The sequence below is a fragment of the Opisthocomus hoazin genome, chromosome 9 (assembly GCF_030867145.1).
Source record: "Opisthocomus hoazin isolate bOpiHoa1 chromosome 9, bOpiHoa1.hap1, whole genome shotgun sequence".
NCBI classification, from domain to species: domain Eukaryota; kingdom Metazoa; phylum Chordata; class Aves; order Opisthocomiformes; family Opisthocomidae; genus Opisthocomus; species Opisthocomus hoazin.
The window spans coordinates 4789530-4816179 of record NC_134422.1 but is presented as its reverse complement, the minus strand read 5'-3'; the positions used below and the strand labels follow the sequence as shown (position 1 = coordinate 4816179).

The 26650-nt window shown below is 43.7% G+C and overlaps 1 protein-coding gene across 19 annotated transcripts in view; it reads right to left on the bottom strand.

Moving 5' to 3' along the window:
- Positions 1–26650, bottom strand: part of QTMAN (queuosine-tRNA mannosyltransferase) — a 202054-nt gene that overhangs the window by 147119 nt on the left and 28285 nt on the right. For 13 of the 19 annotated variants that reach the window (XM_075430983.1, XM_075430984.1, XM_075430988.1 and 10 more), the window contains 2 exons: positions 4671–4998; positions 3508–3593 (listed from right to left, as the gene is read on the bottom strand). The exons of 4 other annotated variants lie outside the window; for them this stretch is intronic. The gene's annotated coding sequence lies outside the window, so the exon portion shown is untranslated. The remainder of the gene's footprint in view (positions 1–3507; positions 3594–4670; positions 4999–26650) is intronic. 2 more of the 19 variants (XM_075430976.1, XM_075430973.1) reach the window with 2 other exon arrangements.

The following is a 26650-nucleotide window of genomic DNA, read 5'->3' as shown; positions in this document are numbered from 1 at the left end:
CAATGCTTCATACTATGAATCTACGGGAACAGAAATGCATCTCGCTAACTTCTGTCTCACCAGCATCACGTCATCTCTTTCAGAAACCAGTCAAACGCTCTCAGATTCAATAGTAAACATCACACAACATCAGACAAGAACTTTATACCACGCTAAACAGATTTTTCCATTTTCAGAATATTTACATCCTATTTGCAACTTGACATGCAGAAGATACGTTATCCACACCACCCTATACATGTAGCGCAATGAGAGGTGCCAATCTGACTCAGTTCTGGGCTCCCCAGTTCAAGAAACATGAAGAGCTACTGGAGAGAGTCCAGAAGAGGGCTACAAGGATGATGAGGGGACTGGAACATCTCCCCTGTGAGGAGAGGCTGAGGGAGCTGGGCTTCTTCAGCCTGAAGAAGAGAAGGCTGCGAGGGGACCTAATAAAGGCTTATAAATATCTGAAGGGTGGGTGTCAGGAGGATGGGGCCAAGCTCTTTTCAGTGGTGCCCAGTGACAGGACAAGGGGCAACGGGCACAAACTGAGGCACAGGAAGTTCCAGCTGAACACGAGGAAGAACTTCTTCCCTCTGAGGGTGACGGAGCCCTGGCACAGGCTGCCCAGGGAGATTGTGGAGTCTCCTTCTCTGGAGATATTCCAGAGCCGCCTGGCCGCGGTGCTGTGCAGCCTGCTGTAGGTGACCCTGCTTCAGCAGGAGGGTTGGACTAGATGACCCACAGAGGTCCCTTCCAACCCCTACTATTCTGTGATTCTGTGATTCTGTGAGCAGTGCAACGTCATATTTCCTGCAAACAAGTTCCCTATAAAGTTTTGACTAAGCCCTCTGAAAGGGCTGTAGCAACATCAGCGGCTCCGGCACTTTCTGCCACCGCACTGTGAGTGGCCCCAACCTCTCTGCCGTCCCAAGAACAGCAGATGTAAGGACTTTCACCAGTTGCTTCCATCCTGTTGTCCGCAGAGCCTCCGAAATAAGCACTTCCAAGGATTTGCTTAAAGCAATGAAGAAAGACATATTGATGCATTTTGTTTTATTTTGGAAGTATGAGAATGTTAAGGGGTCTGCCTCCTCCACTGGAAGTATCTATAGATCCACACATCGCACCAAGCTGAAAAATACCGACGTCAGTTAAATAAAGATGTCTGTTATCATCTGTCATCTGCAATGGTGAGCATCTTAGGAAATATTTTTTTTTTTTCCATGAATAAAAGCGATATATAAGCATCTCAAAACAATCTGTTTTGGAAGGTTATTTTGGTTATTTTGTAAACAAGCTTAGGTTCTGAGATGATGCTTTGAAAACAGATATTGCAAAGAGAATAAATATTCATGTCTGAGGGAGACCCTAACAGACATGAGAGGAGCATGGCCCTTTTTAACACTGCCACAGATAACTGCAAGACAAGGACATGCAAGGAGGACATCAAGATGTAAGTTTTTACCTTGAAGATTATCAGACTGCTGGTATTACAAAAGCAACATTAAAATCATCACCATTACAAAGCTTGAGCCTTAAAAACTTGGCTTTTGTTGCATGTAACAAGATCTGGCTATAGCACACGAATTGCAGTGTAGTCTTTAACGAAGAGAGTTAAAAACAGATGGTTTTTAATTTTACTTCATTATAAATCATGAAGATATTAGTAAAACTCACTGGAGAGTTTCATGCTCAGCAAATTTGCTGATGACAAAACTGGGAGGAGTGGTAGACACACCAGCAGGCTGTGCTGCCATTCCACAGGACCTGGACAGGCTGGAGAGTTGGCAGAGAGGAACCTGATGACGTTCAACAAGGGCAAGTGCAGGGTCCTGCACCTGGGGAGGAACAACCCCAGGCACCAGTACAGGCTGGGACTGACCTGCTGGAGAGCCGCTCTGTGGAGAGGGACCTGGGTGTCCTGGTGGACGACAGGGTGATCATGAGCCAGCAGCGTGCCCTGGCTGCCAAGAAGGCCAATGGGATCCTGGGGTGCATCAAGAGGAGTGTGGGCAGCAGGGCGAGGGAGGTTCTCCTTCCCCTCTACTCTGCTCTAGTGAGGCCCCATCTGGAGTACTGCGCCCAGTTCTGGGCTCCCCAGTGCAAGAAAGACGAGGAGCTACTGGAGAGAGGCCAGCAGAGGGCTGCAAGGATGATGAGGGGAATGGAGCATCTCTCCTACGAGGAAAGGCTGAGGGAGCTGGGCTTGTTCAGCCTGGAGAAGAGAAGGCTGAGAGGGGACCTTAGAAATGCCTATAAATATCTGCAGGGTGGGTGTCAGGAAGACAGGACCAGACTCTTTTCAGTGGTGCCCAGTGACAGGACAAGGGGCAACGGGCACAAACTGAAGCAGAGGAAGTTCTAGCTGAACATGAGGAAGAACTTCCCTCTGAGGGTGACGGAGCCCTGGAACAGGCTGCCCAGGGAGGCTGTGGAGTCTCCTTCTCTGGAGATATTCAAGACCTGCCTGGACATGGTCCTGTTCAGTCTGCTCTGGGTGACCCTGCTTCAGCACGGGGGTTGGACTAGACGATCCACAGAGGTCCCTTCCAACACCTAACATTCTGTGATTCTCTGAGATTTCAGCTTTAGCTGAGAATTACTTTTCCACATACGTCTAAAAAGCCCAGAGTCTGAAAAGATTTACCCTGCTTGAGTCAACTGGCCATGCTCATAAAAATTGCCTCCTAAAATCCAAAAACCCTTATCAAAATCAAACATCTTGTTCAACAAAACTGAGAAAGCGCTGTAATTCATCAGCTCCTTCAACCCGAGCCACCAGAGAACCTGCAGAACCTAGCATGCTCCTCCTGCAAACCGGTAGGACATGAAGGGCATTATGGTTTATCATGGCCATGACTGCTGGGGTACAAAGAAAAACCATCTTCATTGCAGAGCTCAGAGCTCAAGCAGCTATTTTAAGGTCATTACAGGAAGATCCTAACTACTTGAAGTTTAGCTGGCTATTAGGCAGGTGCACTCACTGACATCGCTGACACGACGAAATGCCAGAAATGCCATCACAAACCAACACAAGAAACCATTTACACCTCGTGCACGCAAGGTCTGTGCTTAATATTCCCACTTCTTCATTTCAAGTCCACAAAGATCACAAGTTTCACCAGCAAGTCAAAGACCTCTTCTGGCTCATACTAAAGCTTTACGGGTCGTGCAGTTATTCTGACCATGGGGAAAAATTTGCACGTGGACAGCTTGGAAATTCTTCTAAAATAAAGGCAGGGGTTATCTCGGAGAGCAAACCGAGAACGCTTTCGCTGTGAAGGCTTTCAACCCAAACTCATCACACATTAGGACGAGGAAAACTTCTTGCCTACTACCCAAGACACAATAGAAACTGTTAAGGTGAAGCAGAATCATTTAGATAAATTAAAATTCTAAAGTGGAAAACTTTAAACCACATTTTCTTACTGTTTCTTAGTCTTTGCTAGAAATCTGGTAGTTTTGAAGAAGTTTTAGTGTTGCCTTCCAGCTGACAAATGGGAAAACGCGAACCCTTCTCACCTTCATAAACTTCTGCCCTTAACGGCTGCACCTTCTTCCAGTCACTGCAACCACCATATTCTGCTGAGCAACGACATCTCAGAAGTCTGCAGAAATTTAAGCAAAGAAAATTTAGGCCCCAGAAGCTTCCTTTACCTAAGGGGATTTTAGTGGTGGTATACTGGAAGCTACTCCATGATCCGGGGAAGTCAGTTCATCCTTACCCAACAGTCACGGTGAAAAATTAAGACGCTGCATTTTTGCTGGGGTGGTGGCTCTAGACCCCACTGTACTTGGTGCTTTTTAGAAAAAAAAAAACCAAACAACGGGCAAACCAGTGCTTTGCTCATGGAGACAATATTAAACCCATCTTCAGTTATCTATTCATGTTGGGATTTTCAAAAATCACTTTCATAGACTGAATCCCAATCTAAGAGAGGTGTAACCTGGGTTTTATCTCATTACAGAGTAAAAGATTTGGATCTTTCTGAATCTTTCCAGATCTGATCTTCCCACCACTGTTTAAGCAGAGGGTGGTCCCCCAAAGAGCAGTTAGATGCAGACACTTGGAAGGGCTATATGAAACCGGTTAACAGAATCACAGAATGGCAGGGGTTGGAAGGGACCTCTGTGTGTCACCCAGTCCAACCCCCCTGCCCAAGCAGGGTCACCCAGAGCAGGCTGCACAGGACCACGTCCAGGCGGGTCTTGAATATCTCCAGAGAAGGAGACTCCACAATCTCCCTGGGCAGCCTGTGCCAGGGCTCCATCACCCTCAGAGGGAAGAAGTTCTTCCTCATGTTCAGCTGGAGCTTCCTCTGCTTCAGTTTGTGCCTGTTGCCCCTTGTCCTGTCACTGGGCACCACTGGAAAGAGTCTAGCCCCGTTCTCCTGACACCCACCCTGCAGATATTTATTGGCATTTATAAGGTGCCCACATTTAAACTGGAAACAGCTCTGGAAGACACTTCACTCTCCCAATTTGAATACTGGAGATTAAGTGTAATTAAGAGAGGGGAAGGAGTAGAAAAGAAAGATTGGATGCTCGAAATGACAACAGCTTGCTGCTGTGCTTGCACGGGGGTTAAGTTGCCTCCAGTAAACACATACAGCAGGAAAAGGCACCCAAACTAAGCAGGACCACACAAATGCTTGGAGAAGCGTAAAGGAGTTCTTTCCACCCACCTACACCGATCACGTATCAGTTTGCTTCCGCTGAAGAGAACCTCCTCCAAACTCTGCTCATTTCAAAGTGGTTACAAATCCATTTGTGAGGTGCATTCAAAACGCGCCCAGATGAACAAGATCTGTTTTGCATGCCAATATCCTTGGAGAGGGCAATATTCACGCAAGCTGATTCAAGCTGCTCTTCGGAGCTGCAGCACTCTGCCTTCCCACCGAAGCTCTGAATGAGTACGGACAAGAGAGATCCACAAATCATTTTTCCTGGAGTCTATAGACAGCTGGCTTCTTCGCACTCACGGAAGCATCTTCTTGGGCATTAACGGAATGACTTCGGAGGAAAAAAGAAAAAAAAGTCATCTTTTTTCTTTAAAGCTGTTTTCCTTTTCAAGCTGCATAACACCACTTGATATTTAGTGCACATTCAACTCACATGAGCTACTCAGCCAAGCAACCCTGGAGGTGCCTAATGGTTGCCTAACAGACACAGCCCATCTCGCGTGCCTGTGCTTATTTACAAACGCCACTTGCGTACTGCTGACATTTACAGTGACACCTGTGATGCTGCTGACACGCCATTAGTTTGCAAAGTTTGCATCTCAGGGCACACTCCATTCTAAGCAGCCTGCTGGTGAATACACACAGCCTTCCCTTTGGCTGTAACTAGAAGGGTTATTTTGACTATTTCCTATATGAATAGGAAAAAAGCTTCAGAAACAAGGTTTAGCAAGGCTAATTCCTCCACTGATTTTCTTATCCCTCAACACTGGTTCACTCCATCACTTCTGTCAACAATTTTTAAAAAATTTTTCTCCTGACCGCGTTATTGGGTTACTCAAATTGTACTGTAGACCCGAACGTCGTATATTTGTTACTATTATTGTTGCCCGATGACTTACTACTCCAAAGTCTACAACCTCTAAATACAACACTTCAGTCCTTCCAGAAACTTTGACAAAGTTTGACAACAGAAAAATACTGGATTTGGTTTTGTATATGTAGGTAAGACTGAAGAACTCCTCTTACAGTAAAAGCAAAAAGGGAATGTAGATGAATTATTCAACTTTCCAAAGTCAAAAGGAGTCCTAAACTATCTTAAGAGAGGAAAAAAGCACAAGATCTATGTACATGTTCAAATTACATGCTAATTGTAAGAAAATACTTGGATTCCATAAATAAACCTAATAATTACATAACTTCAAACAGTTTGAATTGCTTTTAAAATATGCTTTAAAAAATAAATGTAACTGTTCTATCTCCTCCCTCCAGCCTCAAAATCATACTACATCTTCTGCCTGGCGTTTTCCCATTATTAACGACGAGAGGTTTCATTTATCCGCTTTCATCCAAAAATGCTGAAGAGCTTAACAAACATTAATTAAACCTTACAACACTCCTGTGAGGTAGGTAGGTATTGTTATCTCTGCTTTACAGATGTCAAAACTTGAATTAAAAATTGTGATTTCCACAATCTTCCAACAGTAGCTTCACAGCAAAGCCAAGAGTAGAAGAAAGGAGCAGTGACTCCCTTGTCCCTACTTCCAGCTACCCAGCACACGTTCTCCTTCAATCTGACAGGAATTTACTTGCCATTTTGCCACAGGTAAAAAAAATCTGCTGATCCACAGTGCTAAATTCTCACTAGCATGAGCCCTTGTGAAAAAATACAGACACGTATCTTACCCAGATTGTACTTTCATTCTTTCGTTATTTTTTTAAACTGAAGACAACATTTTGTGTCCTCTATTAATATAATTTTTCATCTGGTTAGCTGATCACTTCCGTCTTCAAAAGAACAAACACCACTTCTTGAAACCATAGGAATTGTTTCTCATACAACTGAATCCCCGATCTCCCCTTCTTATTTGCATTTCTTGTTTCCTACTATTCTACCTTTCCTAATTACTTCCTACTGTATTTACCTTAGTCCCACACCATCTTTTTTTCTTCTTTAAATTTTTTCAGTGATGCAACAGAACCTACAAAGGACAGACTTACAGCAGATCAGCTACTACCTTGGTGAGATACGTACCAGATTTTCCTGTCTCAGCCTACCCTGACTTCCAGCTTTCTCCTGTGTGTGGACATCTCCACCGTCTCTCCTTCCTGCTAGGGCTACAAACTCACATGCTCTTCGCTTTCCCCATCATGCTTCAGTCCTCATTAGGAAATCTCCAGTTTCATACAGTCCTTTCTTCGCTGTTCCAGGAGCAAAGCTGGGTACCTCCCTTGCCTAATCTCTGGTCTCGCTTCCCAGCCTGTCAATTCTTCTCCGCTCAAATTGTCTCCAACACCTTTACGAACAATCTCTTTCTTCCTCCTCCACCTTGTCCCATCAAATCCAAAGTTTTCCTCTTCATCTCTGAGTTCCTTTCCCCCCCAGTAAGACTTAAAGCTCATTTCATCCAGTTTCCCTCATTTTTATTAGACTTTCTTGGTGTAGCTCAATTTCCCATCAGAAAAAGGGAACAGCTTTTAACATGTTGGCAAAGAGTCATCCATTTTAATGGCCTCAAGTTGCATCAGGGGAGGTTCAGATTGGATATTGGGAAAAATTTCTTTACTGAAAGAGTGGTCAGGCATTGGAACAGGCTGCCCAGGGAGGTGGTGGGATCACCATCCCTGGAGGGGTTCAAAAAGCGTGTAGATGTGGCACTTCAGGACATGGTTTAGCAGGCAAGGTAGTGATGGGTTGACGGTTGGACTTGATCTTAAAGGTCTTTTCTCATGAATACTTTACATCTACTAACACTCTTGTACACTTATTCTGTACAAGCTCCTCTAAGCCCGTTTCAACATTTGGTCTTCTACACTCTTACCTTCTGCCCATGCCATCTTCTGTAAGCACTACAAGTTGAGACCCTGAACACATCTTGCACATATCTACGGACCTGTCTGTACCACCACCAACCAGACTGTCCCATACAGGTAACACTACTTCAGCGATGCTTTCAAGTAGTCCCAGAAGCATGAGAGTCCAGCCTTGTTTTTAACATTGCTGAATCTACAGGTTATTTTTGTGAAGGGACTTGCTGGAAAAGCTGCAACCCTCAAAACTAGCCAAATGGAGACTGTCACTCTTACAGACTAGAGATTTGTTAGATTTGTGAAAACACACAGAATCAACTCCACTGGTTCACAAACTACGCTGGCACCATTAATAACTGTTTCTGAATGGACATGCAGACCACTAAAGTTAAAGAAACAGCCATTAAAATACAAGTAGACTAAATAAAGATTTCTTTTTGACCAAAATATCACGTTTTTGCTGAAGATATATGATTTTCTATGACCTTTTTCTTCTCTTTTGGCATCATGAACGGTGTTTTTTTTTTAAAAAAAACATAAAAGTTAGCACATCTTGTGTGCACCGTCTGCTCTAATGAAGTGAGCCCACATTTGCCAGCACACAGCAAAAATAGGGAGCTTTGTTATTCACGTACTCTCTGCAAGTGGCAACTTGCAGGCTTCGAGGACTGCTCTTGTCAGACAGAAGCCGCAACAAATGTTCAGCCACCTCTTTCTCTCCCAGCTCTCAATTACAGCTGGATTCTTCGAGCATTACGTGTGGCTTCTTGCGTTCCAAAGCTTCTGAACTACTGGCGTTGCAAGAAACAAAAGTTCTGCCCACAGACACTTTCTTGCTCCCTCTGATTTCATGCTGCAGCCAAAAAAGCAAGGAATGGAGGCAAGATTCCACTCGTTTTGCCATACAGACTGGCCAGCATATACAGCATCCCCACGGTCACAAGTCAGCCGAGCAGGCTCCCCATCTCCTGCCCCAGCACACAGACCCAGTCTATTCTTTTCTCCTCATTCCACAAAGGTGAACTTTCAGAAGGACCTACTCAGCGAAATATTTTATCACATAGGCTTAGGAGTACGAAAAGCCAGCATAAGCAAAGTTATGGTTCTCCACCAGCTTTCTACTGGGTAGTTACCATCATACTATTTAAATTCACAACTTTTATGCTATTTCACAACGAGCATACTCTCTAACGGGAAGAAATAGATGTGCTATTGGTTACTATTTGTTTCCATTTTGGGAGGACTCTCGCTGAAGTTCTCTCCATTTCTGCATGCCTAACAAAGGTCAACAGTTCTTTTATTTAACCTCTGCAAGCAAAAAAAGTTGTGTTCTTTCCTTTCCAATATCCCCTAAGGTTACCTGTTCACTTGCGCTCAGCTGGTGACAGAAGGAATATCTGAAATCCTTCGCACACTTCAGATATGCAGCACAAATCAGTAAGTTGCAATATGAGAGGCCTCTCACAGCACATTAGTCTCACCCTCCGCTACAGTCATTTACTTCTTGCTTGATTTCCAATGATTTGGATTTTCCTTTTTTTTTTTCATTTTAGTGAATTTTTATCTCCCAAGCCACGAATGATGTGAGACTTGCTGACCACGGAAACCACCACTAATGAGCAAACCCCCTCCAAGGCTTAAAAACAGGCTGGGACCCACAGAGGAGCGGCTTCAGTGAGAGACCCCTACTCTTTTCTTTTTTCTCTTTAGATGTTATTAACCTTATCTTCTTGCCCCAAATAGCTTCTTATGCTGAGACAACAAAAAATAAAATTGCTTCTGAAACTCTCTAACCATTCATTGCTAATTCTTTATTATATAAATGTTTTGCCTCCATAATAAACGCTTTGCAAGGACTATAACAAATTACCCTCTCTGCAGCATGTGAAAATCCAGAGCGAGATGTGGTTCTGCCCCTCCAAAGCCCGGCACCAGGCAACGTCAGACCAAAGCGCGAGCACAAGCTTCTCTGGCATCAGAGAAACACCGGGAACATCAGACGCCGAAACGCATGTAGGTGTATCAGCAGTCCTACCATCCATCTGTCAGAAACCTTCGATGTTCCTGCACATCACCCACTGGCAGAGCTGTCTGCCAAGCAAAAATATTATGAAATGTTCATTATACACTCAAATCTCCCCTCTTTCCCAAGGAGGAAATGGAAAAAACTGTCCCTCCGCACGCACACACTCAGATTCGTTACCAAGAAACAGCAAAAGGCTCTCAAAGTCACCCAGAAAGAAAACCTACCAAGAGACCAGGACTGTGAATTCAGATATATTTTAGCAAACTTTACTTATCAGAGGATACAGTGACTTTTAGTTCACATATCTCTCATTTTTTAAGGTACGTTAAAGACCAAGTTTACAATTAACTGAACAGACAGCGTACAAAAGGCTTTTAGAACTACACCATATGGTCGAGGGAAAGGAACAATCTGGACTATCCACATTTCAATCTGCAGGCTTGTCCACCTCTATAACACATTGTATTGCTGTAATAAAATATTAAGATAGAAATGTGAAAGTGAAAATAATCTATCATTTGCACTACCAGGGAACAAGGCATCCTACAGTCTAGTGCGCTTAATAAATATTTTAAGTTTTATGATTTTGGCATGCTGAATCAGATATAGTCAATAAAATTCCCAATTCATTTAAAACAGTATTTCCAGAAGGATATGGGTGGGTATTCAACTTACGCTTCAGGGAAATAAAAAATACCAGTTTACATGGGTATACTGGCAGCAGTTTATGTAACAGATGACACATTCTTGGAAATCAAATAAAAGCAGAAAGAAAATACCCATTGTTGCTTAGTGAAGGACTAATCACATGATCACAGCTGGAACCAGTGTAAATCATTCATTAATAAAATTCTGTTATAGTAGTCACTTTTTTCTGCTTTTCAAATGCCAATAAAAAAAAAAAAAAAACCTCTTTCAATTCTTCGCAGAAAGGATACATTTGTAAGTATTCCACAGTAACTATTAAACTTACTAAATCTTTGCAGAAAAAAATGCCTACAATTGAGGCATTGTTGGCGCTGAGGAAAATATAAATACTTCCATATTTTACACATAATCCCAGAACATAGTCCAGGAAGATACCTGCTACACTTGAAATTACTGGCCTGACTTCTGATGGCACAAAATCCCAATCTTGAGAAAAATCAGCTGAAGTCTTCTGTAGAGCACATTTTATAACATGAAAGAATATAAATGACAGCTTTATGACTCATATCCCTTAATGTAAACTAGAAAGCTGCGCTAGGTTAAATACAGACACTACAGAAGATGATCATGTAATACTCAAGGATTCCATAATTACACTCCGTGTTGGATATCGGTATCAGAGGCTCACGGCCAGCCCTGCTTTGAGCAGGAGGTTGGACTAGATGGCCTCCAACCGTCCCTTCCAACCTGAATTATCCTATGATCCCACATTCTTTCACAATACAGAGTTCTCCCTTCTTGACTTGTGACCTTTGTTTCCCCTTTCACTTTGGGAAAAAAAACCAACAAGTATTGCAAGTTTTGTGTTCCATTGCCTCCAACAGCAGGGAAAAAAACTCCTACAAGTTTAGATGACTTTGCAGATAGCGAGTTATTAAATCTCAAAAGTCAGATCATCCTCACAATTACTCTGAAAGCAACCTCCTGCTGTATCAGTGCCGGTATGTTCATTGTTCTAGTCACGGTATTACAGGATAAGAGTTCTTATCATTTCAGAGAAACTACTGAGAACAGCAAATATAAACGATACCATTTGATGCTTTAGACTGCAACAACATAAAAGTAAATGGGATAGGTCTTTCTCCAGTCCAAAAGAAAAATCAAAATCACACCATTCCTCATCATTCAGTGCAAACTCTGCAAGAACACAGCATTCAAAACTGTCAAGAATTCCTTTAATCGAATGGTTTCTTTACATTTGAAAGCTAAAAATACACGATCTCCCTCGTTCTGTGCCTACTACGCAGTCTGAGCAAAGAATTGCAGCACCCTGGCTTGATAAGACATCTGGGTTTTATTGTCGAGCCTGCTGAGGACTTCTCCAACCTCCGCCAGGCCACGGCCCCTTGAAATCCGGCTGCGTCAGCCCCGCACGGCCAGCGGGAAGGCTCCAGCGCAAAGCTCCGCACGTGCTCACGTCTGCGCGTGGTCAAAGGCTCAGTCGCTCCGCTCTTCAGCTTACTGCAGTTATTCCTACCTCACTGCGACATCCTCAGATATACCTTACACGAAACTGGTTAATATAAAAGAGAAAACCCCAGTTTTCTAGTAATTAACTTCAAGCAGCATGAAATGACAGTTCAAAGCGCCGTCGCTGCTAACAGCAGTACTTACTTACTGGAGGAAACCCCTACCTAAGAAAACTAGAGCATACCAAGGGAGTGTAACCATTTTGTCAAATTCAGAAACCAGAAAGACCCCCAGATTTCCTGCTAGCTCCTATCTGGGCGATTATCTGTGCACTCCGTCGGAGCGGGTACAGTCTGCAGGCAGGCGTGTGAAGCGAGGATGTAAGTGCTAAAGAAAATCTGTGCCTGAAGAAAAGCAGTGGCAGAAAGCACCAGCTCTCACACATGTCCAGCCCACGATGCAGACAGGCAGCTTCTATATACCATTTTCTGCTCTTCCTCTCTTACAAACAATAAATATACTGCCTTTTTTCTTTTTCTTTTTTTTCTTTTTGGTAACAGAACAATACAGTAAAGTAGATCACGACTGGCCAGGACACACAGGTAACTTTACTTCACGTTGTTTGTTGATGTGTTTCCACTCCAACAAATTTTTTTTTTTTTGTCTCAAATAAAAGCTGTTGAGGAGTCTACCTGACCAGCTTCCGAGTTTTAAAGAACTTTTGCAGAAGAATTATACAGTGTAGTTCTCCATCTGATCAAAGGAGGTTGCCCTGATGCCCAGAAGAGCGGCACCCCACCACCCTGAAGCCTGCCAAGACACCCTGCTTTTCAGAAGCCTGTCCAAAGGGCTTGGAACCACAATGACAACAGGATTGGGAAGACTCCTCCGTATGCTTCCCACTAAATATTTGATTTTCTTCTTCACTCGTCTGCTTCCAGATGAAAGGTGAAGAAAATAAAAAGTTACAAATTTTTGGGGAAAAAGGGACATCACTATCACAGAACCACAGGATGGTAGGGGTTGGAAGGGACCTCTGTGGGTCACCCAGCCCAACCCCCTGCCGAAGCAGGGTCACCCAGAGCAGGCTGCACAGGACCACGTTCAGGTGGGTCTGGAATATCTCCAGAGAAGGAGACTCCACAACCTCCCTGGGCAGCCTGTTCCTGTGCTCCATCACCTTCAGAGGGAAGAAGTTCTTCCTCATGTTCAGCTGGAGCTTCCTCTGCTTCAGTTTGTGCCCGTTGCCCCTTGTCCTGTCGCTGGGCACCACTGAAAAGAGTCTGGCCCCATCCTCCTGACACCCACCCTGCAGATATTTGTAAGTATATATTAGGTCCCCTCTCAGCCTTCTCTTCTTCAGGCTGAACAAGCCCAGCTCCCTCAGCCTTTCCTCGTAGGAGAGATGCTCCAGTCCCCTCACCATCCTCGTAGCCCTCCGCTGGACTCTCTCCTCCAGTAGCTCCTCATCTTTCAGGCACATATCCCCCCACCACGCTTCACCTGCCCACACACTATAACCTCCTTGGACCTGTATCACATACACCTGATGGGTATTAGATTTTTTTAATCTGCTGCTAACAACTTACAAAGTGTCTTGTTTCTTCTGACACTGCTATCACCAGAAGAACCCTGACTAAATGGTTTTAATGGTTTGCACGCCTAATGGCCATTCCCCGGCAGCTCCCCGAGGTCACCGCTCAGGCCACCCGAGCAGCGGTGGCTTTGGCTGTGGCCGTACCTTCGCCAAGGGACACCACCAGCACCAGAACTGGATCCTCACACTTATCTCCTCACAGGTTGGATGGGCGCACAGCCACCACCGGGAAAGGCAAACAGCATAAAAATCATAATCATAAGAATCAAAATTCTGAAAACAGACATCTATGAATGATCCTTCCTCACTGGAAACCCCATACCAAGTGCTAGGTAGTTCTTTCAAGCAAAGCGTGACAGAGTAAAAAAAAAAGCAGTATTTAGTTTAACTAGGAGACAAATATGACAGGTATAAGCTAATGTTAATGCCACGAAAGCGAAGAGTTATCTTTACTAATCCCCCTCAATGAAAACAACAGGACAGAATTAAAAATGACAAATTGAAGAGGAGGGAGCTCATTTTGGGGAGGCAGGACAAGGAGAGACAAGGCGGCACACGCGGAAGGCTGCTGCCGCCTCACCTCCGGAGCTGCAATTTATTTCCATTTGCTCTATTTAAATCACTCTCTCATGTAGACAAGCATCAGGATTACTAACGCCAGTGGATATTACCCGAGCGCGCACAAGAAACACAGATTCAGGCACTTAAAGCCTAAATCAGCCCAGAAGTTTAAAGTCAGCAGTCGTCTAAAGTGTCTCTACCCAAAGGTAACAAGCAAGTTAATTTAGTTTAGAACATCAAGGCACAGAAGTCCTCACCACAGTTACGTAAATGATGATAAAGTTATTCATAGAAAAGTTTCCAAAACACGTTGTTCCTCTGCAGCAGCAAAGAAGCCACCGCAGAAAGAACGCTGCTGCTGGAGGAGAGCGGGGAAAGGATAAAGCAGCACCAAGAGGGAATTTCTGACTGAGGCGAGGAGCTGATGACTGTTGTGGACAGTAACAGAATAAAGAGGGGATGGGCTTAACCCAATAGCTATTTTACAACCTAAATTTGATTAAACTGGTATTCTATTTTGTAATTGTACATTAAAAAATGTGGCCCGCATTAGGCAGCAAATAGCTTTTGAGCAAACATTTTGTTTTCTTCAGCAAGACCAATCTTCAACACCAACTGCAGGCACCAAAGCAGTCTGTCACGCAAATGCTTTCAGAGGTTCCCCCCCCTCCAATTTCACTCCAAACATGCAGACTTGGATGCCTACGACTTGCACATAGACCTGAATTATGGCATACAAATCCATTTATTAAAAGCTAAGCCCTCGCATGGTCTGCAGATGAAGTTTAAGCGAAAGGAGCTGCTCTGTCAACAGGACCAGCGAGCACCTACTCCAAGGGTCAAACCCCAGGGGCTGGGACTGGGGGGGGCCTGAAATTCAAGTCCTGATTCTCACGTTTTGAAGGTGAGACGCTGCCGCTCTCCCCTTCCCCACCCCGGCCGGCAGCTCGGCGATTTCTTTGAAAAACCAAAACCAAGCGGCAAGCTGGCGTGCCGGCTACGGGCGGGTGCTCTCGAAGCGCTCACAGCGTCGGTTCTCATCTTCCGAGACAGAAATTCATGTGATCCCGTAACAGCTATTTATTTCACACCAAACCAGATCTCTCCCTAAAGCCTACCAATACAGCCTGCAGGCATATTTCTTAAATAAAAGTACCGAATCCTTGTACACTTCAGATTTGCATAGCAAAGGGATGAATCGGCTATCGCAGCAGTAGTAACACTGTGCAGCAACTGCTCACCTCTTGCAGAAGAAAAAAAAAAAGGTCTCTGTTTCTGGGGTTTGGGTGGGACTCCACACCAAGCGCATTTCTTCACACGTCACCGCGGTGAAATATCATTTTCTTACAGACCTGCGATAAGCACGGCTGCCGCTCAGCTATTGAACGCATCCGCTCTGCTCGTGCAATCCACATTTCGCACGTGCAAAGCACAGCAGCTCTTTACTTGTAGATTTTATTTATTTCTGCTTAAAGGTTAACGAGATTGCATGCCACCAATTCAGCTACATTAGATTAGTACAACAGTTATTTTGTTGGAAGATTTCAGATCCTTTCCTGTGTTCTCTTTGTAGTAAACAGGAGTATTTCTGCCTACAGGGACACTTCAGTTTTCACAAATCATGCAAATAATGGGATTTCCTACATTAAATGATATATCAATACATCTTTAAAAAAAAAAAAAAAAAGAAAAAGAAATACAAGGTGTTACACATCAGGACTGCACTTCACAGACTTAAATCAGTCTGTTGCCCTGGCTGTGTATGTGTTCAGAACGTAATTACTTAGTTAAACTGAGAATAAAGGTCCCAAAAAATTAAGATGTGAATTCTGCGTATTTGTTCCGAGCAGAAGAATAACTTTACCCAAAGAACCAGACACTAGAAACAGGTAAGCAGCAGAGGAAAGTCCAGCAAGAAAGCTCTTGCTCACACGCGAATTCAAGAAATATTTAAGGTGAAATTAACTCTTCTTGCACTGCTGGATCACAATTAAAGCTTTTCAAAAACTACCAGAGGAGGAGGGTTACTGAACAGCTCTGATGGTGGCTATCGACGCATGATATGATATCTCCCATGATCTAAAACAATTCTTATCTGCTCCACAGCGGAACATGAGCTAAATGCCAGTTGGCTTCGAATAGTACAAGAAAAGGCTGTTTTCCAGAAAGGCACACGGCGGACGTGGGCCTCTTGGCAATCAAAGTGCTCAAGGCTTTGACGACGGGAGCTATATTTTAAAAATGACACCAGGCCTGCTCCTGCCAGCCTCCCTCAAGCAAAGATACTCACGTGGGAGCTCTCAGGACCAAGCACACGCAGAACACTGTATATTCTTATACTATATATAAACACACGATGGATTTACACGTTCAAAATTTGACGCAGCTTCACAGTGACTCCCTACACGCAGCCGCCAGCACCGTCCCATGCAAGCGATGGCGCGAGGTAATCGCCCCAACGACGCGGTGACAACGAACGCCATTACACCAACATAGCATTAGCTGTATTTGTACTGGGGACAGTCCTGCCACAGTTCTTAAAGACCTGTCCCGTTGCTCAGGAATGAACCGTATCTCCTCGGCCCTGTAACAGCATAATTAGTCATTTTGACATTTTTGCCTTCCGTGGTGACTAACAAACCCCTCTCACACTATAATTCAGCAGTGATAGCTCAGATTTAAATTATATGGTTCGGGTAATATATACTCACAAGATCTCATTTTTTCCCCGATATCTTATTTTAATTAATTGGAATGAACGAAAAGAACTGTGTTACGTGTTTCCTCCCACCCCCAAATGGAAGTTTGGGTTTTTTGCTAAGCACAAAACAAACTTGATAACTCACAGCAAGATTTCATGTTAACATCTTCCAGTTAGGAAAAGAAGTTTTACCCCCTTTCCCCCATATTCAGCTAATACAAGGTCACCCTCCGGTTCACCACGTCCCCACAGGTCAGCAAGCCTTTGACACGGAGGGGCTCTGCACAGACCCACTTTTTACTGTATTTTTTTTACCATATTTACAGGCACATGCAATAAAACACCAAGACTTTCACAATATCAAAACAGCTCAACTGTCAGGAGTCTACATGAACAGAACACCTGCGCTCTAAAACTTAGTATACACTAACCAAAAATAAATCTATATACTCTATATACATCTATATACTAGCTTGTGTAACCTCGCAATTATTACTTAAATTTCTTTGAATCATTGTTTTGCTTAAATTATTATTTAAATCCCATAGTTCTTACAGGCACGGTTTTAGGAAGCGCTACACCGGTGCCTGCTGTACCAGACTGCCGAAAAAAGTCAATTCTAGTCAAATATTTTCTTTTGACTGATGTGCAAAAGGCCTGACCCGAATGGGTACAAACTCATTAGCCAAGCGGGTATCCACAGGCTGCGGGGAACTTCGCACTCCGCAAGCTACCGAACAGCAGACACTCGATGACTTTTAATGACCATCATCCCATCAGCGCGACAAACGACCGAACCGCGTTCGGCCACCGAAGTATGACGATACTTTCAGAGATGTTCTTGCTGTTTATTATTAATGCTGAAGTGGAAGTTTGCACTTAAAACATTTTGAAGAACTGCCCTTACTTTTGTGTCGAAATCACTGCAGGTACGAGTACGGCACGCACATCCCTTCGGACTAAACGCCCTCATCAAAACATCTTCTAGGTACGTTAGCAACGGAACGGCCATAATCAACCCCAGCAGCCTGGAGCTCGAGTTGGTACCGCAGTCATCTCTGCAATTCATAAACATCAACACTTGGGACAGTTTGCCTGGGAATACAAGCAACTAATTATTATCTTTTGCTTAAGGGCACGCACGGTGTGCTCTACAGGTTATCGCCACTGCTTTTTGCCTAATGTATTGCCTCTTGAAGTCCTTCAATATAACAACTTGCTGACCTACTCCAAAGCATCTCTAGTGTTACCAGGCTGCTTTATATTCAAAGAAAACACCCTGGAACCTCTGAAGGATTCTGCTAGGAAAGAAGCAGAACTTCCCAAACTGCGTGTGACCTGCAAACAGTAATATCATACTGTTCATGGAGAGACAAATTAACTTGTCACTTAGCACAGAGACAGCTGTTTGACAAGAACATTCAAGCTTTATAAACCAAAAAAACACGTAAGTTGGTATCTTTTTATGGAAACTACCTGATTTTGCAATATTATCAGAACTTGTACCTTAATGATCAACTTAAAAACAAAACTAACCTACAGTTAATCAGCTATGTCTTTTTGCATTGTTGTCATTAAGAAAAGCAGATCTGTTGGGGCAGAGCGGGGGAACGCTGGAGGACACAGAGCTGCCTGGTATTTTCCCTACAAAAATTCCCGAGTACTGAAGTGCACAGAATGCATTGTAGTTAAAACTATAATAGTAAATATTTCTGTTGGCTGTTTGACGAGGAATAGTTTTGCTCTGATGTATGACTAAAATCCTGAACTGAAGTACTGAATACAGATTATTTCTACTAACCATCAAACCTACGTGGAAAAGGGAGAAAGTACGACGCGGTGATTTCAGGGAGCTGCTGGCTTCTCTGCACAGTGTTCCCCAAGAACGGCTCCAGTGGCTGAAGCATCTCCTCGGGCCACCTTGCTCTCGCTGCTGCTTCTGTGTTATTCTTCTATAGCTGCAAAATCCCTAGATGCCAGAAGTCAATCTAAAGTGAACTTCATATTGACAGAACAGCCTGCAGAAGACCCAACCTTGGCAGAGAGTCTGAGCCAACAACTTCAGGCTCCTTCACCCCTAAACATCACAGAGGTTCCAAAACCTTTAGAAAAAATTAAAACTAAAACTTGCAAAAAACAAGCTGTCAGGGCTACAGCCAGCAAAAGACTCTGCTAGAAATAAAGGTTACCATTAGCCTGTAGAGTGAATTTTAAAGCAAGCAAAGTATAATTACTCAAACCAGAAGACACTTCAGGTCAATTACCTAACTATGATAGGAGAAAAAAAAAAGAAGCTTAGTGACCACCAAAAGTCAACCAACCATGAAGCAAGCAAGGAAAAAACTGCCCCTACGACAAGACTGGGGAGAGAACACCAGCCACCAGCACAACCAGCACAGCTCCCAGGGTCGGTCTGCATATCGCCTCCAAATTCTTTCATCCCACTTTTTGAACTAGCTGACATCATGTTTTAAGGTACATTAGCCATCAATTTTGGAGAATCTCGGTCCTGACTTTAGTTCACAAAATGCTTACGCTGCATCTTTTCCCGAAATTTAGCAATTCCAAGAGATGCCAAGAATCCCGTTCGGATTCCTGTTAAAATGATCAAGGCTGGGTTCAGTGACACTCTGGGTGATACTCTGGGTTCTTACCATTTTACTTTAAAGCATAATTTGGCCCATTAAGCCTAACTCGGTGTTTTCCGCCCTGAGTTGTAAACATTACTTTCATTTCTTCATGTAAGTGATTGGTATGATTGGTACGGAGCAGTTTCAATATTACAAATAATGAGGCAGCACAAATTCTAGCAAATGGAAACTTCCTGAGCAAAACTAACAGCCTCTTCAAACGCTATTCGTAATGTTTTGTTATTAACTATTTCCTCACTAAATGAGTTTTCTTTTTTAATTTAGATTTACAGATATACCAGGCTGCTAAATAAAACAGCAATTCAAAGACTGAAGACATTTTACACATGGTTTACAGCTAATGAATTTCGAAAGTTGAAAGAAAACATTGCAAAGAAGTTGGCTAAAAGCAGTAGTGAGATCCCGCAAATAGATTCAACTCTTCAAACGAAAAATCAGTCACTGCATGCAGCTTTAAAGCCTGTCTTTCAAGTCAGGACTAAACTAAACCTTTATTTCGTGAAATGACACTAAATAAAAAACAGTACTAAAAGGCGCAAGTGTAAAAACAATACTTCTCATCCCCAAAATACCCTTCTTTTTGGTACAAGCAGCTCTGCAGGTTCCAACAGCACTGCCTGCATGAGTGGGTTGGGGTCCTGCTCATTTAAGTGGTGTTTCCGTCACTTGACTCTGTGTGCTTGTAGGAAGCTGAAGAGCACAGCTCCATCTTCGCCATGGGAAGGTCTTTGTGAATGACAGCAATGTCAGACAGATGAGCAGCTCCCATTTCACTTCTTGGCAGTCCCATCTACGAAGTGATGCGCCAGACTACGCCCAAGCGCTGCTGCTCAGGCTGCGGCGCAGTAAGGCTTTCGTGTGCTGTTCTCTCCGATGCCTTAATGAAATTTTTCTGTTTATTACTTGATGCAACATGAAGCCTAGAAACAAAATATCCTCTTAATTCATGGACTGATAACCACTGGTAGACTACTTACATGGAGATGCTTAGCTGTTTACAACCATTGCAGAAATCCAACTATTAGGATTTCCCTCCATTCCTAAAACATCTAGGGCTTCAGATTTCTTCCAAAGTATCAAAGACCTAATAATGCAGGCTCTTAGAAAGAGCCCAAAATGGATGCCTGAATTCAAAGTGAACATACATCAATAAAAACAGCACGTATCATTAAAACTCACTGGCAGCTAACATGTAGGGTCCTTTCAACCACCACGAGCAAGCTCGAAGTGTAGTGAGCAGCAGCGTCAGCGCTAGCTCAACCTAGCTAGCAGAGATAAAACACCAAAGTCAGAAGGAAGCTTTAGCAACCAAGATAAACATTTTCCAAGAACGAACGGTGTGCAATTACATTGCTGCCATATGCAAATCCGGTGCTGCCGCATCTGCACCGCTGCTGGTCCCCAGAACACCCAGACCGACCCGGCATAGGTACGTCTAGCGTATCTTTAAACCAACACACCTTCCGTTTCGTGTCTGAAGACCCATCCTTTGATTTGCTGAAACGTGAATATAAAAAAACCAGAAATCCTTACAAAGAAATGATAATAGCCAGCTGCTTTGATACCTGTGGCAACATGACTAAAAACAAGCAATTCAAAGAAACAACTAGTTCAGTTTAAAGTTAAGAAGCTACGAGCTTTGTTTTTTGCAGTCTTTAACTTCTCTGCAAGGCTCTTTCATCCAATTTTGTAAAGAAGCGTAAGTAGCCATTCTAAACTGATTATTACAACTTCAGCATGAGTGACACTTGACTGAAACAGTAAAAGGACATCAGTCTCCTTTGTTTTCATTTTCAAAGAAGGAACACGAAAATACTCATCTCCCTCCATGCTGCTCTTCTATTCAAAAAAGAAAATTAAAGATTGTGGTTTAGGCCCACGGTCTTGGACTCCGCACTCCCTCCACAGTGACTAAATACACAGAAATACTTAATCTGGTAGCTTAAGTAAAATTCCTCAGCAGTCTGGACAAAGTAAGTTGAACATGAAGTCCTTTTTGACTAAAATGAGGTCGTATTCCTGTACACAGGATGCCTGCAGGATTTGGTCCAAGTCACCTGTAGTCTATATTCTTCCAATGCATTAGAAGTTACCAAAATACCATATGGCTCTTCTTTCCCGCAGCAATTCAAGAAATTAAAGGATGCAGGCATTCGCTCAATTTTTTTTTTCTTTTTCTTTCCGAAATTTATGTTTGGATCCCAGCAATTCATCCTATGCCATGAAGTGTTTATGGTTTCGACTTGCACAGAGAATCCAGCAGCCTTCAGAGATCGAAGGGCCATTCTTACTGTCAAAGCTGTAAGCTGCACAGTAACAACTTCATTTTCATTAGTTTTACAAAAGATACAGAAATACATAACTCTTAGCTGCCAATAGCCTTGCAGAATAAAAGCATGCAACACCAACCACTAAGTTTTTTACTGACCACAAAACACACAACTAGCTTTTGCCAAATGCTTTCAGACCTGTACAGTCACTTCTGCACTTCTAAGGCTATAATTAAATTGCAAAAAAAAAATTGTAACGACACAAAATGCAGCTTGTCAGCATAAAAAGTTTAAAAGCAGCTTTATCTTCTTTCAGCACAGAAGATAAAAAGCGTATTTTAAGTCATTATTTCCTCTTTAGGCTTCCCTCCTAGGTGCAGGGAGGGGTTTTAGTTTCCATTCTAAGCCAAGATGAACCAGTTGGCCTAGCAAGCTCGTTCAAAGCTGTCACACTGCAAATCCAGGTTTAATTTCAAAAGTTTTACACCCCAGATAAGTCAGGATCAAGAGTTCCACACAGGCTGCATATGTCCACCCTCAAGAACGACGCCACTTCAGTTTTCCACGCTCATCATTTAAAAGACATTGATGAGTTATTCAGCGATTCGTGTAAGTACGTGGTATCTGGAAAGCTACCTAGAGAATCCTTCGACCTCATTAATACCAGGGTATTTGCTGTGAGAAAGCAAGCCACTGCTGTAAGCTGTAGGCTTTCATATTCAGCTGCTGCTCCGTGAACAGAAGAGCAAAACAAGCCTCCCCCGATCTCCGCGAGAATATTGCTTCCTACAGATCTGCGCCCTTATCTGTTACAGGGTCTCCATGCCAGTACAAGTTAAATAGTCCTTAAGTGAAGGGATGTGTGTGTATATACAGACAAAAATAGATATCTAAGTCCATATTTGGAATACACTGAGCCCATCCTAAGTGATATTTTTAAATTATTTGTAACTCTGCCTCTACACACATCTACGACATGCTTATAAGTGCCCTGCTATATGAACATGTTATTGATGAAAAATTAAAAACCGAAACCAACAAACACAAATAAACAACAAAAAAAACTACAAAGCAAGATCAAATATTGATATGTTAAGATTTACTTCTGCAAAAGCTGTTCTGGCTACACCGGGGTCCTACCAAGCACGCTGGCTCAGACGAACTGGCAGCTCGCTTGCAGGCTCCAGCCAGCACCCATGCAGCTGCCGTTTCCTAGCAAACATCTGAGTAACTACCCCTGGTTTGTCTCATTAAAAGAAAAAAAAAAAAAGATACTGTTACAAGTATGCTGAAATGGTGAGCTAATCAGATGACATACTGGAAATTACCTGAAAATAATTATTAACTGTTTACCAGAATCCTGTGAAATTTCCAGTAGATAATATTCAAATTCAAGTTGTCAGGAAAAACAGAAAAAAGAACGTGTCAGCCTATGTATAAACATATATGAGTACATACAATGCACCAATTCTAGTTCTACCCTTGCCTTTTCTTCTGCAGCCCATGCTGCACCCCCCCGCCAACACGCAGCCCTCTTCCCCCACACCTCAGCCACCTCCAGAGCGCCGTGACCTCTGCTACGCACGCTTGCGACCCGCGCTTCGCAGGCGCTGGTCAAGTCCTTTCTAAAGCTGATGCGAATTACAGGTATGCAGATGGAAGTGCCAGAGGGGTTCTGCTTTCAGTCTCTGAAGCGCCTTCGCAGCAGTAACCACACGATTCAGAGCTGTCTGTACTCCTTGCTGCTGCCACTCGAACACAGGATATCGTCTTGCTTTGCACGAAGACATATCCCTCAGATCTTAAAGGGCTACATTTTCATAATTCAGGAAAAAAAAGCAGCTTCTAGCAATAACGCCCTAAAAGAACCGTGGAAGACTGGGGAATTGTCCCTGGTTTTAAATTAAGCTTTATCATTTGTAAGCCTCCAATAACTTCAAAATTTCTTACTTCATCAGCTAGGCCTCCATTAGGCTTTTATTTTTGAGAAGTGTCCTTGTTAAAAATGCAATGCATTCAACTTAAAACACAGTTCCTGTCCTTCGTGAAAAAGACAAATGACCACACAAGACAAACATACCAAGTCAGAAGGAACTGCCTTCACACAATGAAAAAAAGCATCGGATACAGGGCACAGACACACCCCACAACCCAGCTGGTAATGTGCACTCCAGCTTCATCCCACCACTTTTCCAGAGGGGACGGGGACAAGCTCAGAAGGTGCGGTGGGAAAGGCTCGCATAGGGGAGAGGTAGTTGGGAGAAGTCCACAGGAGACACCAGTCCTTGGAGGCACTCGTCCTTCTCGATCTGAGGAGCCAAAAACACAACTGTCACCTTTAATTCTGCAACCTGCACGCTGTCATATGGAACAACACTGGCATTCCAAAGCCTACAGGTGGAAATCACTAACATTTATTAACATAATTAACTGCACACTGAAGCTTGAAACAAGTTACAGATGGACAGGTTGTGCTCACCCACCCAGCATACGCCTGACACAAATAAATGAGAAACTGGAAGTTGGTCACTGGCGAGAGCAGCACTGGTGATCTCCATCTCATCTCCCACCAGTGGTCTCCATCCCACCTCCACTCACCCCAATAAACGCCCGTCTGCCCTCGGACTCGCTATTGCTCTGCACATGTGAGTCGTATTCCAGAGCACATCCCTCCCCTACACCATATGAAGTCAAGCATGGCAGAAGTATTTTAGAAAAAAATAACTACGTAACTTGGAGCCGTGTTTTCAAAAGGAGAGAGTCCAGCGGAGGGCTACAAGAATGATGAGGGGACTGGAACATCTCCCCTACGAGGAGAGGCTGAGGGAGCTGGGCTTGTTCAGCCTGTGGAAGAGCAGACTGAGAGGGAACCTTAGAAATGCTTATAAGTATCTGAAGGGTGGGTGTCAGGAGGATGGGGCCAAGCTCTTTTCAGTGGTGCCCAGGGACAGGGCAAGGGGCAATGGGCACAAACTGAGGCACAGGAAGTTCCAGCTGAACATGAGGAAGAACTTCTTCCCTCTGAGGGTGACGGAGCCCTGGCACAGGCTGCCCAGGGAGGCTGTGGAGTCTCCTTCTCCGGAGATATTCAAGACCTGCCTGGACAAGGTCCTGTGCAGCCTACTGTAGGTGACCCTGCTTCGGCAGGAGGGTTGGACTAGATGACCCACAGAGGTCCCTTCCAACCCCGACCATTCTGTGTGATTTTGTGATTCTGTGAGAAGCTGAAAATTCACAAAGTTACAGTGAGACTTGGGTACCTAAATGTCTAAGTTGTTTCTGAAAACAGCAGTTCAGCAAAGGCTCTTCAAATCTTTCGAAAATCTTCTGCTGTATAATGTCAATCATAGTTCCGTCTTCGTGAGATACACAAATTTCACAGTTTATGGTCAAAAATACACAATGGGTAATACTTATGTGAAATAGCATTTCTTTTTTCCCCCTCCATCACATCATGTTCACTCACTCAGGGATCGTATCAAGGTGAGGGAGATGCTGTTCTTCCCACACGAGGCTGTTCCTCCCCAGCTCTGAGCAGCGGGTGTGCTACCTGTCCTCTCCCACTCACTGATAAATATCCAAAACAGACACTACTTTAGGTTTCCGTGACCTTCATCCCTGTCCAGCTCACCAGGCTACTCTGGGTTCTGCTCGTCTATGCAAGCAGCAGCCTGAGAGGCATTTTTTGAGTGTTCAAAGCCACCACTAAGAAAGCACCTTGGTGGCTGTAAGCAGTTTGTGGAAGAAAGGAAGGGTCTGGAGTTTGTTGTTCACTTCTACATTTATTTAATCAATTTGCAAAAAGGCAAGATTTAGAACACAGATTAATCATATATTAAATCATAACTTAGAAATACATAGTCATTGGCATTCGATTTCACATGAATAACTGAAAGTCATAGAATCATACAGTGACTAAGGTTGGAAAAGACCTCTAAGATCATTAAGTCCAACCGTCAACCCAACACCACCGTGCCTGCTAAACCATGTCCTGAAGTGCCACATCTACACGTTCTTTTAACCCCTCCAGGGATGGTGACTCCACCACCTCCCTGGGCAGCCTGTTCCAATGCCTGACCATTCCTTCAGTACAGAAATTTTTCCTAATATCCAATCTGAACCTCCCCTGATGCAACTTGAGGCCATTGCCTCTTGTCCTGTTGCTAGCTTCTTGGGAGAAGAGACCAACACCCTCCTCATTACAACCACTTTTCATGTAATTGTAGAGAACAATAAGGTGTCCCCTCAGCCTCCTCCTCTCCAGACTAAACAACCCCAGTCCCCTCCGACGCTCCTCATCAGACTTGTTCTCCAGACCCTCCACCAGCTTCTGCTATTTCCTGCAGTGAGGTATGATGCCTGTCTCCAACCCGTTCCCTCAGTCTCACGCGTGTCACCCGCCTGGAAGAGACGTGCCTACACGCCCAAGCTAGGGGCGTGATACCTTCTGCCACCACCACCGACAGTAATGCCACCTACAAATTGCAGACACTGCCGCACGCGAAAGCTTTTTTCCGGCGTTCCCACTGTTTTGTGATACTTCAGGAAAACACACTACTCAAGGAACAGGCTTTCCAAAACTCTACTTTGTCAAAAACTTTCTCTGATTTGGCTTTGCTATCTTGCTGGCTGCCACTGAAAACAACTGCATTAGGCAAGTCTTCTCTACACTACATTGAGAAGGACATATCGTTAACTGATTGCACCTCACAAAATTTTAAAACACAAAAAAGTTGTTCTTATATAGTTTACTTACTCCCTAAAGACTCCTGACTACTTATCTGATAGTTTTACAGTATTCCTTTTTTATTAGTATTACAGGCATTGAGTGAAGAATGATAGGGAGAAGTCCACATCTCTGCAGCAAAAAGCAGCTGAAAAACAGCTTCTCAACAAGACACTTTGTAGAATTTAAAAATAAAAATTCCCTCAAAAAACCTAGATGCTAAGAACAAAAATAACTACTGTACGCAAATGGCAAGACGAGGGAGGAAGAGAGCATCACAAGCATCAAACAAAACAAGCCAACAAAACCTTCATCAGAATAACAACTTCAGAAGTTCAAACGATCTCCACGCGACGGAGACCTCCGGATAACGCTCCTACGACACACAACTACTGCGCAACCACAGCTCCGACGCCTCAGAGGCGAACAGACAGATCAGTCGGGACACCAGCAGAAATCTGCGTCGATATAAGCAAGGCAATCTCAGAAATGCCTGAATTCTCTGCTGTCCCAAGAGCCACGCCG